The sequence below is a fragment of the Halichoerus grypus genome, chromosome 10 (genome assembly GCF_964656455.1).
Source record: "Halichoerus grypus chromosome 10, mHalGry1.hap1.1, whole genome shotgun sequence".
NCBI lineage: Eukaryota > Metazoa > Chordata > Mammalia > Carnivora > Phocidae > Halichoerus > Halichoerus grypus.
Genome location: NC_135721.1, coordinates 132,160,679 through 132,171,512, shown reverse-complemented (window position 1 = coordinate 132,171,512; position 10,834 = coordinate 132,160,679). Strand labels below are relative to the sequence as shown.

The following is a 10,834-nucleotide window of genomic DNA, read 5'->3' as shown; positions in this document are numbered from 1 at the left end:
TTGTTTTATGTTACTTTATCTAATCTAACTCTATTTTATTCTAATTTCTTTCTTTTTTTTTTTTAAAGATTTTATTTATTTATTTGAGAGAGAGAGAGAGCACATGAGAGGGGGGAGGGTCAGAGGGAGAAGCAGACTCCCTGCTGAGCAGGGAGCCCGATGCGGGACTCGATCCCGGGACTCCAGGATCATGACCCGAGCCGAAGGCAGTCGCCTAACCAACTGAGCCACCCAGGCGCCCTATTTTATTCTAATTTCTTCTTGCCCCTCAATTCCCCCCTGCCCCACATCTTCTTCAGACACGAACCTTGGTTAACATATGATAAGGTTTGCAAACACAGTGTTTTGGGATTCCACCAACGCTACCCATCATGGAGGCACAAAAATAGGCATAATATCCTGACCCAGTTCCCACTCATGACACCAATTGCTGCCTGTGCTCATGTGTCAAGAGCATGTCCCCAGCCTTCCTGCCCTATGAGACCCTGGCCCTGCTTTAATGGAGAGTCACTGGTCTTCATTGCTCCCTGAGGTGCAGAAGCCAAATAAAGATTTTAACCTCAATATGAATCACTTAAACCACTTTTTTCGATACCAGTATTTCTTCTTTCCATTCTCTATCTTAGTTATAGATCTGCAACCTATTATCCTTTAATGTGTACATGAGTTTAGAAGTAAATATGACTACAGAACAAGTAAATATGACTATGGCATCTTTTCTCAAAAACAATTTCGTTCAATCTATTGATTTTCCTAGTCATCTAAAGATTAATATATCGATGTCACATTTCATTCTTAACTTTGGCATTTCCTTTCTAACTCAGACTCAGATGCATCTTTGCTGAGCTATCTACTGTTTCTGCTTCCAAATCACCTCAATAATATATGTTATCATCCATGGTTTAATGATTTTACTCTTAAGTAAATTTATTTATGTGAAAGCAATAAAATGGAGTCAATATAAACTAATCCATTGTAAATAGGTCAAATCATGTTTTTAAAATTAATTTAAACCAATCAGACTTCAAATGTTGCAGTAATTATTGCCATTTATAGTTATGATTACTTATGTGTTACACTCCTCTCTTCCGGAGGGAAGAGATCATACTATTTATCTTTGCACCTTCAGTGTTTCTCATTCCATAAGCATTTTATTAAATGATTAGCTAAAGTAGGATCTGAAATTACTATGAGAACTTTCTTACAGAGGAATCAGTGTTAATAGCTCTGAATCTAAAAAGATAATATTTATTCTGTGCTTCCTATATGTTAAATACATTTTTGGGTACTTTGCATGAATTCATTCATTTATCCATCAACAAACTCATGAGATAAATCCATAATTATCCCCATGTACTGAGAGGTAAGTCACAGCTAGTAAGTGGCAGAGTCATGATTAATTTGGGTCTTAACTGTTATGCTCTATTATTTCTAAATAAAAGTGGAAATGCTTATTTCCATTCTCTGGTAGCAGGCTCTGACCCAGGAGTGTCAACATACTCAAAGGAAAATTCATCTGGGGTATTTATGGGCAGACTCAAGTATTTGACATCTGACCCTCTCCAAATTTCAGAAGCATCTACAGTTTTTTTCTTTTTTGAAGGAGAGGGGAAGACGGGGGAGAGACAGCAAGACACAGAGATAGAGAGAGAATATATTTGTTTGTGTCTCTAATACACCATTCAGGTACCACCCACCTTGGATATCTGGTCCATTGTTACAAGGTCCTTTCCATTGGGTGAAGTAGTGACTTCATTGGGTTTATACTTTAAAAGGATCCCCTGTTTCCCTCTGAGCAAAGAGGGAGCAAAGGCAAGAAGGAGAGAGGAAGCAAAGGAAGTTGGTAGGCTTTTTCAGTCATCCAAGAGAGAATTTGTGATGGTTTGGCCAGAATGCAATCAGTAAAGGTGGTGAGGAATGCATGGAGGATGGACATAATTTGAAGGTAGAACTGGCAGGACTGGATATGTGACATAGGAAAAACTTTTTTTTTTTTTTTTGTGCTAAAGCAACTGGGAGGATGGCTTGTCTCTTACTGCTATGGGAAGACAAAAGGAAGCACAGATTTGGGGAGAAAGATCAGGAGTTGCATTTTTACATGTTAAATTTGAAATCCATAGGTAAGCAAGTAGAGATCTTCTTGAGTAGACAGCTGGATAGAAGTATCTGTTCTAGGGGAAAAAGTCCAGGCCATAAATATAAATTTATGGAATGTGTAGTTTATATTTAAAGTTCTTGAGTAGACAGCTGGATAGAAGTATCTGTTCTAGGGGAAAAAGTCCAGGCCATAAATATAAATTTATGGAATGTGTAGTTTATATTTAAAGTTCTAAGATTTGATGATATCCCATTGGGAATGACTGTAGAGAATGAGTCTGCAGACTGAGTGCTGGGGTCCACTAACATTAGAGGTTAGGGAGACAATGCATTGTCCACAAGGACAATGAGGACTAGGAGCCAGTGAAGAAGGAGGGAAAACAGGAGAAGGTGCTCTAGAACTCAAGTGAAAAACGGGGTTCAGGGAGAATGAAGAGACCTACAGAATGAAATTCCACCTTCGTAGCTTGCTTTTGGAGGCCATTGTATTGAAAACACATGCTGGAAAAGAAAGTTCCCAGTTATGTTATGTTACTTTCCTATAAAAGGGAAATAACTTTGGGTGGCAATTCAGGAGAGTGTCTGACATATGGTAAGAGCTAACTGTCTTTCTGGCTCTTATCAGAGAGACATGTACAACTATAAATAGGTCTCTGACCATGACTATGACCAGGACTATAAGTATTATTTATTTCATGTCTGTGTCTCTATGGAGGAATGCAAGCTCTTAGCCACAGAGAACTATATAGAAAACTTTTTTCAGAGTTTGAATATGGTAAGTAACAAAGAACATACAGGCCTCTCCCAATGACCCACAACATCTTCCCTAGGATATTTTCTAGGACACGTAATTCAAACCTGGAATATCATGCATTAATTCATTTTAGCAATTTCTCTTCTGTCTAGAAACAAACCTGTCTTGGAGTACATGAGTGAAGGAGCACTCACAGGGTGCATAAAGATTAACTTAAATTTTGGTTTAAGCTGTCTAGGTAGATAATGTTTAATGAAAGGATGCTTGGTAAGTATTTGTTGAATTTTATTGCCTGAAAAGCATAAAAGAAAAGGCGAGGACTATACCAGCAGCATAAGTGTGTTGGTCTTCTGCACCTCAATGTGGCTAAGAAACAAACAGGAGGACCCTTAATCAAAACCCCAGCATCATTCATGATGCTTTCCAGACATGTCAAAATGTTTTTCTTATAAAATTTTTTGTCTTGAACTGATGAATGCATTGTTTTCCTTATACAAAATAACATTAACAATCACTAAATGTTTTAAACAGCAGCATGGAATAGAAAAAATAGCCCAGGTCCTTGGGCATAAACTATTTTCAATTTTATACAGAGAAGTCTTTCACATCCTGATACTCAGAAAATGAATGATTCCAAAGAACACGTAGAACTGTGCTGTAGGGCTGCATGAAGCTCCTTGGAACTTGTAACCAACCCACACATTTTTATCAGCTCCATAACAATACACAAGTCAATAATAGAGGGGTGATTCAGTAGCCAAGCCAAATCCAAATGACAGTGGCCTTCAGAACAAATAGCCCAATCAAAGTAACGTTGATGCTGCTTTGGAACAATAAATACGAGCTCTGTCACTGTTCCACTGCATCCAGGTCCCTTATTCTCTCTGTCACCTCAGAAGACCTCCGAAGGAAGGAAAGAAAAACACCTCAACTGATTCCTTTTGGTTTTTTTTGTTGTTGTTGTTGTTTTTGCTTTTGTTTTTGTTTTTAGGGAGGACGAGGGGCAGAGAGAGAGGGAGAGAGAGAATCTAAAGCAGATTCCATGCCCAGTGTGGAGCCCGACATGGGGCTCGATTTCACGATCCTGGGATCAGGACCTGAGCTGAAATCAAGAGTTGGACGCTTAACTGACAGAGCCGCCCAGACGCCTGTCATCGGATTCCATTTTACTGGCAGCTGTAGGTTCACATTGCCTTGAACTTCCTTGAACTTCAGGTGGGTCCCTGCTTGCCCTTCTGTAGGTGCTCATCATGGATGCAATCCTGGCTATTCTAAACTGCAAGGGGGTTTGGCATTTCTCTCCCAGATGGTTCTGATTCTCCACATCTGTATGTGTAAAGGGTGAAGTATACCCTGAAAAGCCGAAGACTTTTATTTACTTCTATTCCACAATTAGATTTTTTTCCATTCTTGACCTCCAAATTTGAGGACAAAATTTAAAATTTTTCCCCTTTTTTTGTAACTTCAATAAAGATCAATTGCAAACGCATGAGTAATGTTAAACCCTGGTCAGTCACTGAAGTGATTAGTTTATCACTAAGAAAATTATATAAAAGTAAACATAGAAGATTAAAAATGGTTTCTCACCCCCGCGTAGGCTTTCCGGAAGGGGCTTGCGCGGGGGATCTGGTGCTGAAGTGGCCGAGCTGTCGGGAGGGGCCTGAGTGGGCGCTTCGAGGACCCAAGATTGTCTAAAGCCACAGGGAAAATGGTGGAAAATTCACCGTCACCATTGTCAGAAAGAGCAATTTATAGCTTTGTTCTTTTCTTAAGCTCCCAATTTGGCTTCATCCTGTATCTCGTGTGGGCATTTATTCCTGAATCTTGGCTAAACTCCTTACGATTAACCTATTGGCCTCAAAAATGCTGGGCAGTTGCATTGCCCGTCTACTTCCTCATTACTGTAGTAATTGGTTATGTACTCTTATTTGGAATAAACATGATGAGTACCTCTCCACTCAACTCCATTCATACAATCACAGATAACTATGCTAAAAATCAACAGCGGAAGAAATACCAAGAAGAGGCCATCCCAGCATTAAGAGATATTCCTATTAGTGAAGTAAACCAAATGTTCTTCCTGGCAACTAAATAACTTTATGCCAAAAACTAAATTGTATGTAGACTAACACTGAGCATTTACTATAATTTTTTATATAATAATTTTGACCATAATTATTTTGACTCTCTCGTACCCAATATTGAAATGTAAACAAAGTAAGTTGATTCTTTTAGATTAAGTTATATTAATATTATAAAAGTTCTTGAGTATTAGTTATTAACAGAATAAATAAAATACTGCATTACCAAAAAAAAAAGATTAAAAATGAAAACAAGTATATTGTGAGATATACATATGCATGTATATATGTATACACACACACACACACACACACACACACACACACACACATATTTGGGGGTGGGGATAAACTGCTGTCTTTAATCAGTTAAGACTTGACAGTCTTAGACCATAGCTCTCCCGAGTTTACTTTGAACATTTTTAAAGATTTATTTTTTTTAATTTGACAGGGAGAGTCACAGCGAGAGAAGGAACACAAGCAGGGGGAGTAGGAGAGGAAAAGCAGGCTTCCCGCTGAGCAGGGAGCCCGATGCAGGGCTCAATCCCAGGACCCTGGGATCATGACCTGAGCCAAAGGCAGATGCTTAACAACTGAGCCACCCAGGTGCCCCTATTTTGAACATTTTTAAAGGAAATAATTTATCCATATACCCTCCATTCCTAAATTATCATGGTGAAATGTCTGTTGTAATTTAGAAAAGCTAGTTTCAGTCTAACCGACTATATTCCTCCCTTTCTGTTACCCCGAGATTCTCTCGTTCACTATTCAGACCTCCATTTATTTCTTTCATCACCTATTTTGGATAATATTTCAATTACTAAGGATATGAAATGTCTCAAATATGTTGTCTGCTCTGTAGTTAGGATTTAAGGGGCAGTCAGACCTATGAATAACTGGTTACAGACCCAGACAAAATAAATAAGTTCTTAAATGAATATAAGCAGTAAAGGAGGAGGAGGAGGAGAAGAAGAAAAAGAAGAAGAAGACAAGAAGAAGAAGAAGAAGAAGAAGAAGAAGAAGAAGAAGAAGAAAGAAGAAGAAGAAAAAGAAAGAGAAACTAATTGTGGTTACTTTCTTAGTGGTGGAAAACCCCAACGGTCGAGACAATGTTTCACAGTTTTTATTGCCAGTGTAGAAACAGCCCACATTGTCCGGGCAATTGACTTTGTTATTAAGCTACCCACAGGGAAAACATTCAGTTTTCCTGACCCTGGTTGCTTTATTAAAAAACAAACAAAAAAACCCCCAAAACAACCTTACCTGAGTCAAGTACCTGCTTGACTTTTGAAGCTAGAATCTTCTAAATCCCTTTAAACCTGCAGTTACAAAGGAAACACACAGCTACATGCATTTCACAAATAAACTAAACCTGATCATCAGAGGGTCTTGTGTGGTGACAAGGTGGCTTCAAGGTGATATGTGAAGGCCACGCTGGATGTGGGTGGTCCTCCGGCTCCCAGACCAAGAAGACAACATGGGAGTGCCTGACATCTTTCTCTTTCATTCTATTTATTATGGAATGGCATTGTTGTCAGAGAACTTGTTATAAATCTATACTGTGAACTTACTTATTTTATAGAGTAAGGAGAAAACATGCTAAGCATATGATTAAGATTCAATTCTCAGACATTTTAAGACCGAAAAATATTAAGATACAATAAGTGCAGATATTGACATCTGCCTCTTTCCCAAGTTTTGATTGCCTCTTGCTTTTATCTCTGCACTTTTATCAGACAATATAGTCAGCCCTTAACTAACTGCTTGGACAAGATTTGACTTTAGACTGTTCTTTTAAAAAAAATCCCTGGGGTGCCTGGGTGGCTCAGTTGGTTGGGCGCCTGACTCTTGGTTTTGGCTCGGGTTGTGATCTCAGGGTCGTGGGATTGAGCCCCGCATCGGGCTCTGTGCTCAGTGCAGAATCTGCTTGTCCTTCTCCCTCTTGCGCTCTCTCTCAAATAAATAAATGAAATTAAAAAGAATCCTTACTATGTCTAGTGTCAGACCTGCATATATAATGCAATTTCCACCCCCTAATGGAGCAAAGAGCCTCAGGGTATGCAACATGCATGGTGACATTTAATATTAATGTAAATCACAGAATAAAGATTATGCTGAGGGTAATTTCTCTCTAATTATGTTTCCCTGGACTCCAAGCCATCCTTTAGATGAGACAGCATTGAAATGGAAGAGGTACCCATGTTTCAAACCAACAATATAATTACATAGAAAGGTTTTCCAATGCAAAGACTTACTGCCAATTCTGAAGAGCTTTATAATCTTTAAATGATGTGTTTATTTTGGAAAATAAATAAACTGAATGGTGACTTTTGGAACAGGAGATTGTGGAAAAGTAAAGATGGTGGGAATGCAAAGTGGAAATTTTTAGAAAGCCAAATTTCTTAATCAAATGGACAGATGCCATTCAGAGATTATAAACGTTATACACAATTATTGGTAGCACAAAGGGTTGTCTGGAATGGTTGTAAACCAGGCTTATTCTGCTTCAGCCCCACTCCCCCTCAAGTCACCTAATGTAAAACTAAAATCTAAGCATAATACAACTTGCAAAATGTAATTTTATGACAATACGAGCAAATATAATTTAAAGTTAGCTTATGGAAAAAAGGAAACTGTAAGATGAGGAAGGACAGCTCATTTGAAAGGAGAGTCAGAGTTTAGAGTGTCTAGTTCTAAACCCCAGTGGTCAATTTTCTTTGGCATAAATGCTAAATTGGTGAAAAAGATTGGCTTTAGAACATTGGTGTTAGTGATGAGCAATAGATGTATTGTTAATTAAGCACTTCCTTCTTGCAGACTTCAACGTTATTTGTTCAGACATAAACCAATGTTGTTGTATTATTTTCCTGCTTAAAAGATAAGAAAAGGGGCTTTAGCAGTATTTATAAGTAGCCCGAGCCATATAATTAGTGATGAATAAAGACAAAAGTCAAAGTCAGGTCTTTCCTGCCAACTCTGTACTCTTTTGCCTCACTGTTAAGCCCACTGAGTGTCTGCTAGAATACTGGAAGAGCTTTGGATAGGTGCATAAATAAACCTCCTTGGGATGGATCAAGATGTCTGCCTCATTTTTAATTTTTTAAATTCTACTTACCGAACTTCTCATATGAGATTTGGGGGAGGGTGGGAAATAATTTGACATTATTCTTAGAGAAGAAACTTCACTGCGTGTTGAGCCAATAATACATTAGAATACAGATTTCTTTCCCAAAATGGGTATACTGAGTGGAACTATAGTGTGATCCTAGTTGCGGGTATTAATACAACGGTAAGAATTTGTGACGATTGTTTAGCAAGTAAAATAGTAGAATGCTCTTCATGTGCCCTAAGAACATTCTGAGATATTTGTGGTTTCCTGGTGGCTCAGCATCCCCTTCCAGGCACCAGCCCCGCATCCCCCTTTTTGGTGGAATCCCTTATAGTGCAACTTCCTTTGGGAGAATTATTGGTGAAACTGGCAAGAAAGATATCCTGATCTTCCTTAGTCTTCCATGACCCCAGCATGGGCTCTTAGACTCTTTCCCACAGATGTTGAGTCTTAAATGAAACCTAACAAAGGATGGAGAAAACCAATATTGGCCCTCATTCTGCCCAGTAGTCCTTGCCCAGAAGTGATGACTGATCAATATCTGTTACCTGGACACCACTTGTTGCACCATTTCCCACCCCTTGTCAAGCCTGGTCCTTCAGTTCTTCAGTAACTTTGATCATGTCCTACCTTAAATTTACAATCCTATGATGGAGACAGTGAGGGGCACTTCCGCTCAACTGGAACCAGTTCCAAGAAACCATCCTTGAGTGTGCCCTCTGCAGTAGCTGCCTCGTCCCAGGCAGATGGATGTTGTCATCAGTATCTGCTTTCCAGACTTTTCCTGGCAGGTCTTACTATCTGACTTTTTCTTGTTTACTGTGTATCTTCATAATATGTTCGAGTAGGAGGGCTTCACAGAGTTTTCTGCCAGCCAGAGCAGGGCAGAACATGGAGGGCGTTTCACACATGTCTGAGAGCAGAAAAAAAATTGATGTAAGGCCATCCAGAGGGCGTGAAGAAGCCTCACAGTCAGGAGGAGGAGAGAGAAGCAGAGTTCCATGGACCAGCATAGAAAGGTCAGAGGGGAACAGCGTGTCCATGAACACCAAGGCAAAAGGAAGGGAGTGCAGAAATTTTGATTGTTGTCCTGCTTTCCAGCTGCTGTTTCAACATGAGGTGTGTCTCTTATGGAGATAAGACACACTCTGAGAAAAGATTCCTCTTCGTATACTTGAGTTTGTAGGCTGAGATTTATATATCATAAACATGACTGTGAATCCCTCGAACAATAGAGAGGTAAAACATGAAACAAGCCTCTTGTAACCTTGTCCCCCAGACACAGGCACTAGCAGCCATTCCTATAATTGTGTCCTGAGAGAGATACATGGATATAAGTACGTACTTAGATATGGACAAAATCATATCTCTAGACAGCACTCTATCCGCCTTTGAATAAAAGAATAGAATGACATCATAGGTAATATCCAGAATCAATTTTTAGACATTAGGAAATAGCTTTCTTGAATTGGAGAAAATGAAATATGTCAATCATTGGTAGGTTGACTGCTGACAATTAGGAGTCACACATGTATTTTCTTTCCCTATATAAAAACGAGTTTTGAAACTTCAGAGCCAAATTGCTTGCTGTGATCAAGAGGCCACCAGGGTAAGATGAATTGTTTCTATGCAGGTGGGTTCTTTGATGAGAAGAATGAACTTCAGTTGGCAAACTCATGAAAAATCAAAGATGCTTAGTGCATGACTTTGGGAATTAAATTATGTTCTAGAAGTTTATTCTGTGATTAATTACAATTAGAGAACTCTAAACCAAAACAGAGTAATTAAAATATCCAAATTTATTTTTCTCTAAGATCTTTTGGTGTGAGGAGCCAGAAAAAATGCTTTATTATTATTTTTATCTCTCAAAAACTATCAGCTGAGATAATCTAAGCCTCAGTATACTTTGGGAAATATACAGAGTGCATTTCTTTCAGTGGTGAAGTACCAGGATTTTAAAACTTGACCCAATCCTTTCAGGGAAGTTGTGCTTGCCAAAGAAATGTCTGAGAGTATCAGAGTTAATAATGTCATTATCCCAATGTTTATTTGGCCAGAATTTTTAGATTATCAGTCACGTTATTTTTTTCATCACTAAATGAAATTGACTGATGCTTTCAAGGTTGAGAAAAAAGTCAGTGAGTATATTTTCTTAAATAAGGTTTATGTTTAAGAGTTAGGGCCCTTGCTCTACCCTAGGTGTAATTAATTGCTTTAAGCATATTTACATAAAACCAACATGTACTGGGGCACCTGGGTGGCTCAGTCAGTTAAGTGTCCAACTCTTGATTTTGGCCCAGGTCATGATCTCAGGGTTGTGAGATCAAGCCTTACATCGGTCTCTGTACTGGGCATGGAGCTTGCTTAAGATTCTCTCTCCCTCTCGCTTTGTCCCTCCCCATACTCACATTCTCTCTCTCTCTCAAATAAATAAGTAAATATAAAAAACAACAACAACCACAACAACATGTAGTGAATATGTATGTTTGTCTTAGTTGGTTCCAGCAGCTATAACAAAATACCACAGACTGGATAGTTTATAAACAACAGAAATTTACTTCTCGTGACTCTGGAGGCTAGGAAGTCCAAGATCAAAGAGCTGGCAGATTCAGTGTCTGGTGAAAGACTCTCCTCAACAACCATATTTTTGCTGTAACCTCACATGGTGGAAAGGGCTAGGGAGCTTTCTTGGGCTGCTTTGATAAGGGCTCGAATCCTAAAGGCCCCACCTCCTAATACCATCACCTTAGGGGTTAGGTTTCAACATATGAATTTTGAGGAGACATAAACATT

At 38.9% G+C, this 10,834-nt stretch overlaps 1 pseudogene; it reads left to right on the top strand.

Annotated features, from left to right (window-relative positions):
• Positions 1–4,446: 4,446 nt before the first annotated feature.
• Positions 4,447–5,082, top strand: LOC118541027 (phosphatidylinositol N-acetylglucosaminyltransferase subunit P pseudogene; annotated as a pseudogene).
• The last annotated feature ends 5,752 nt before the right edge of the window (positions 5,083–10,834 follow it).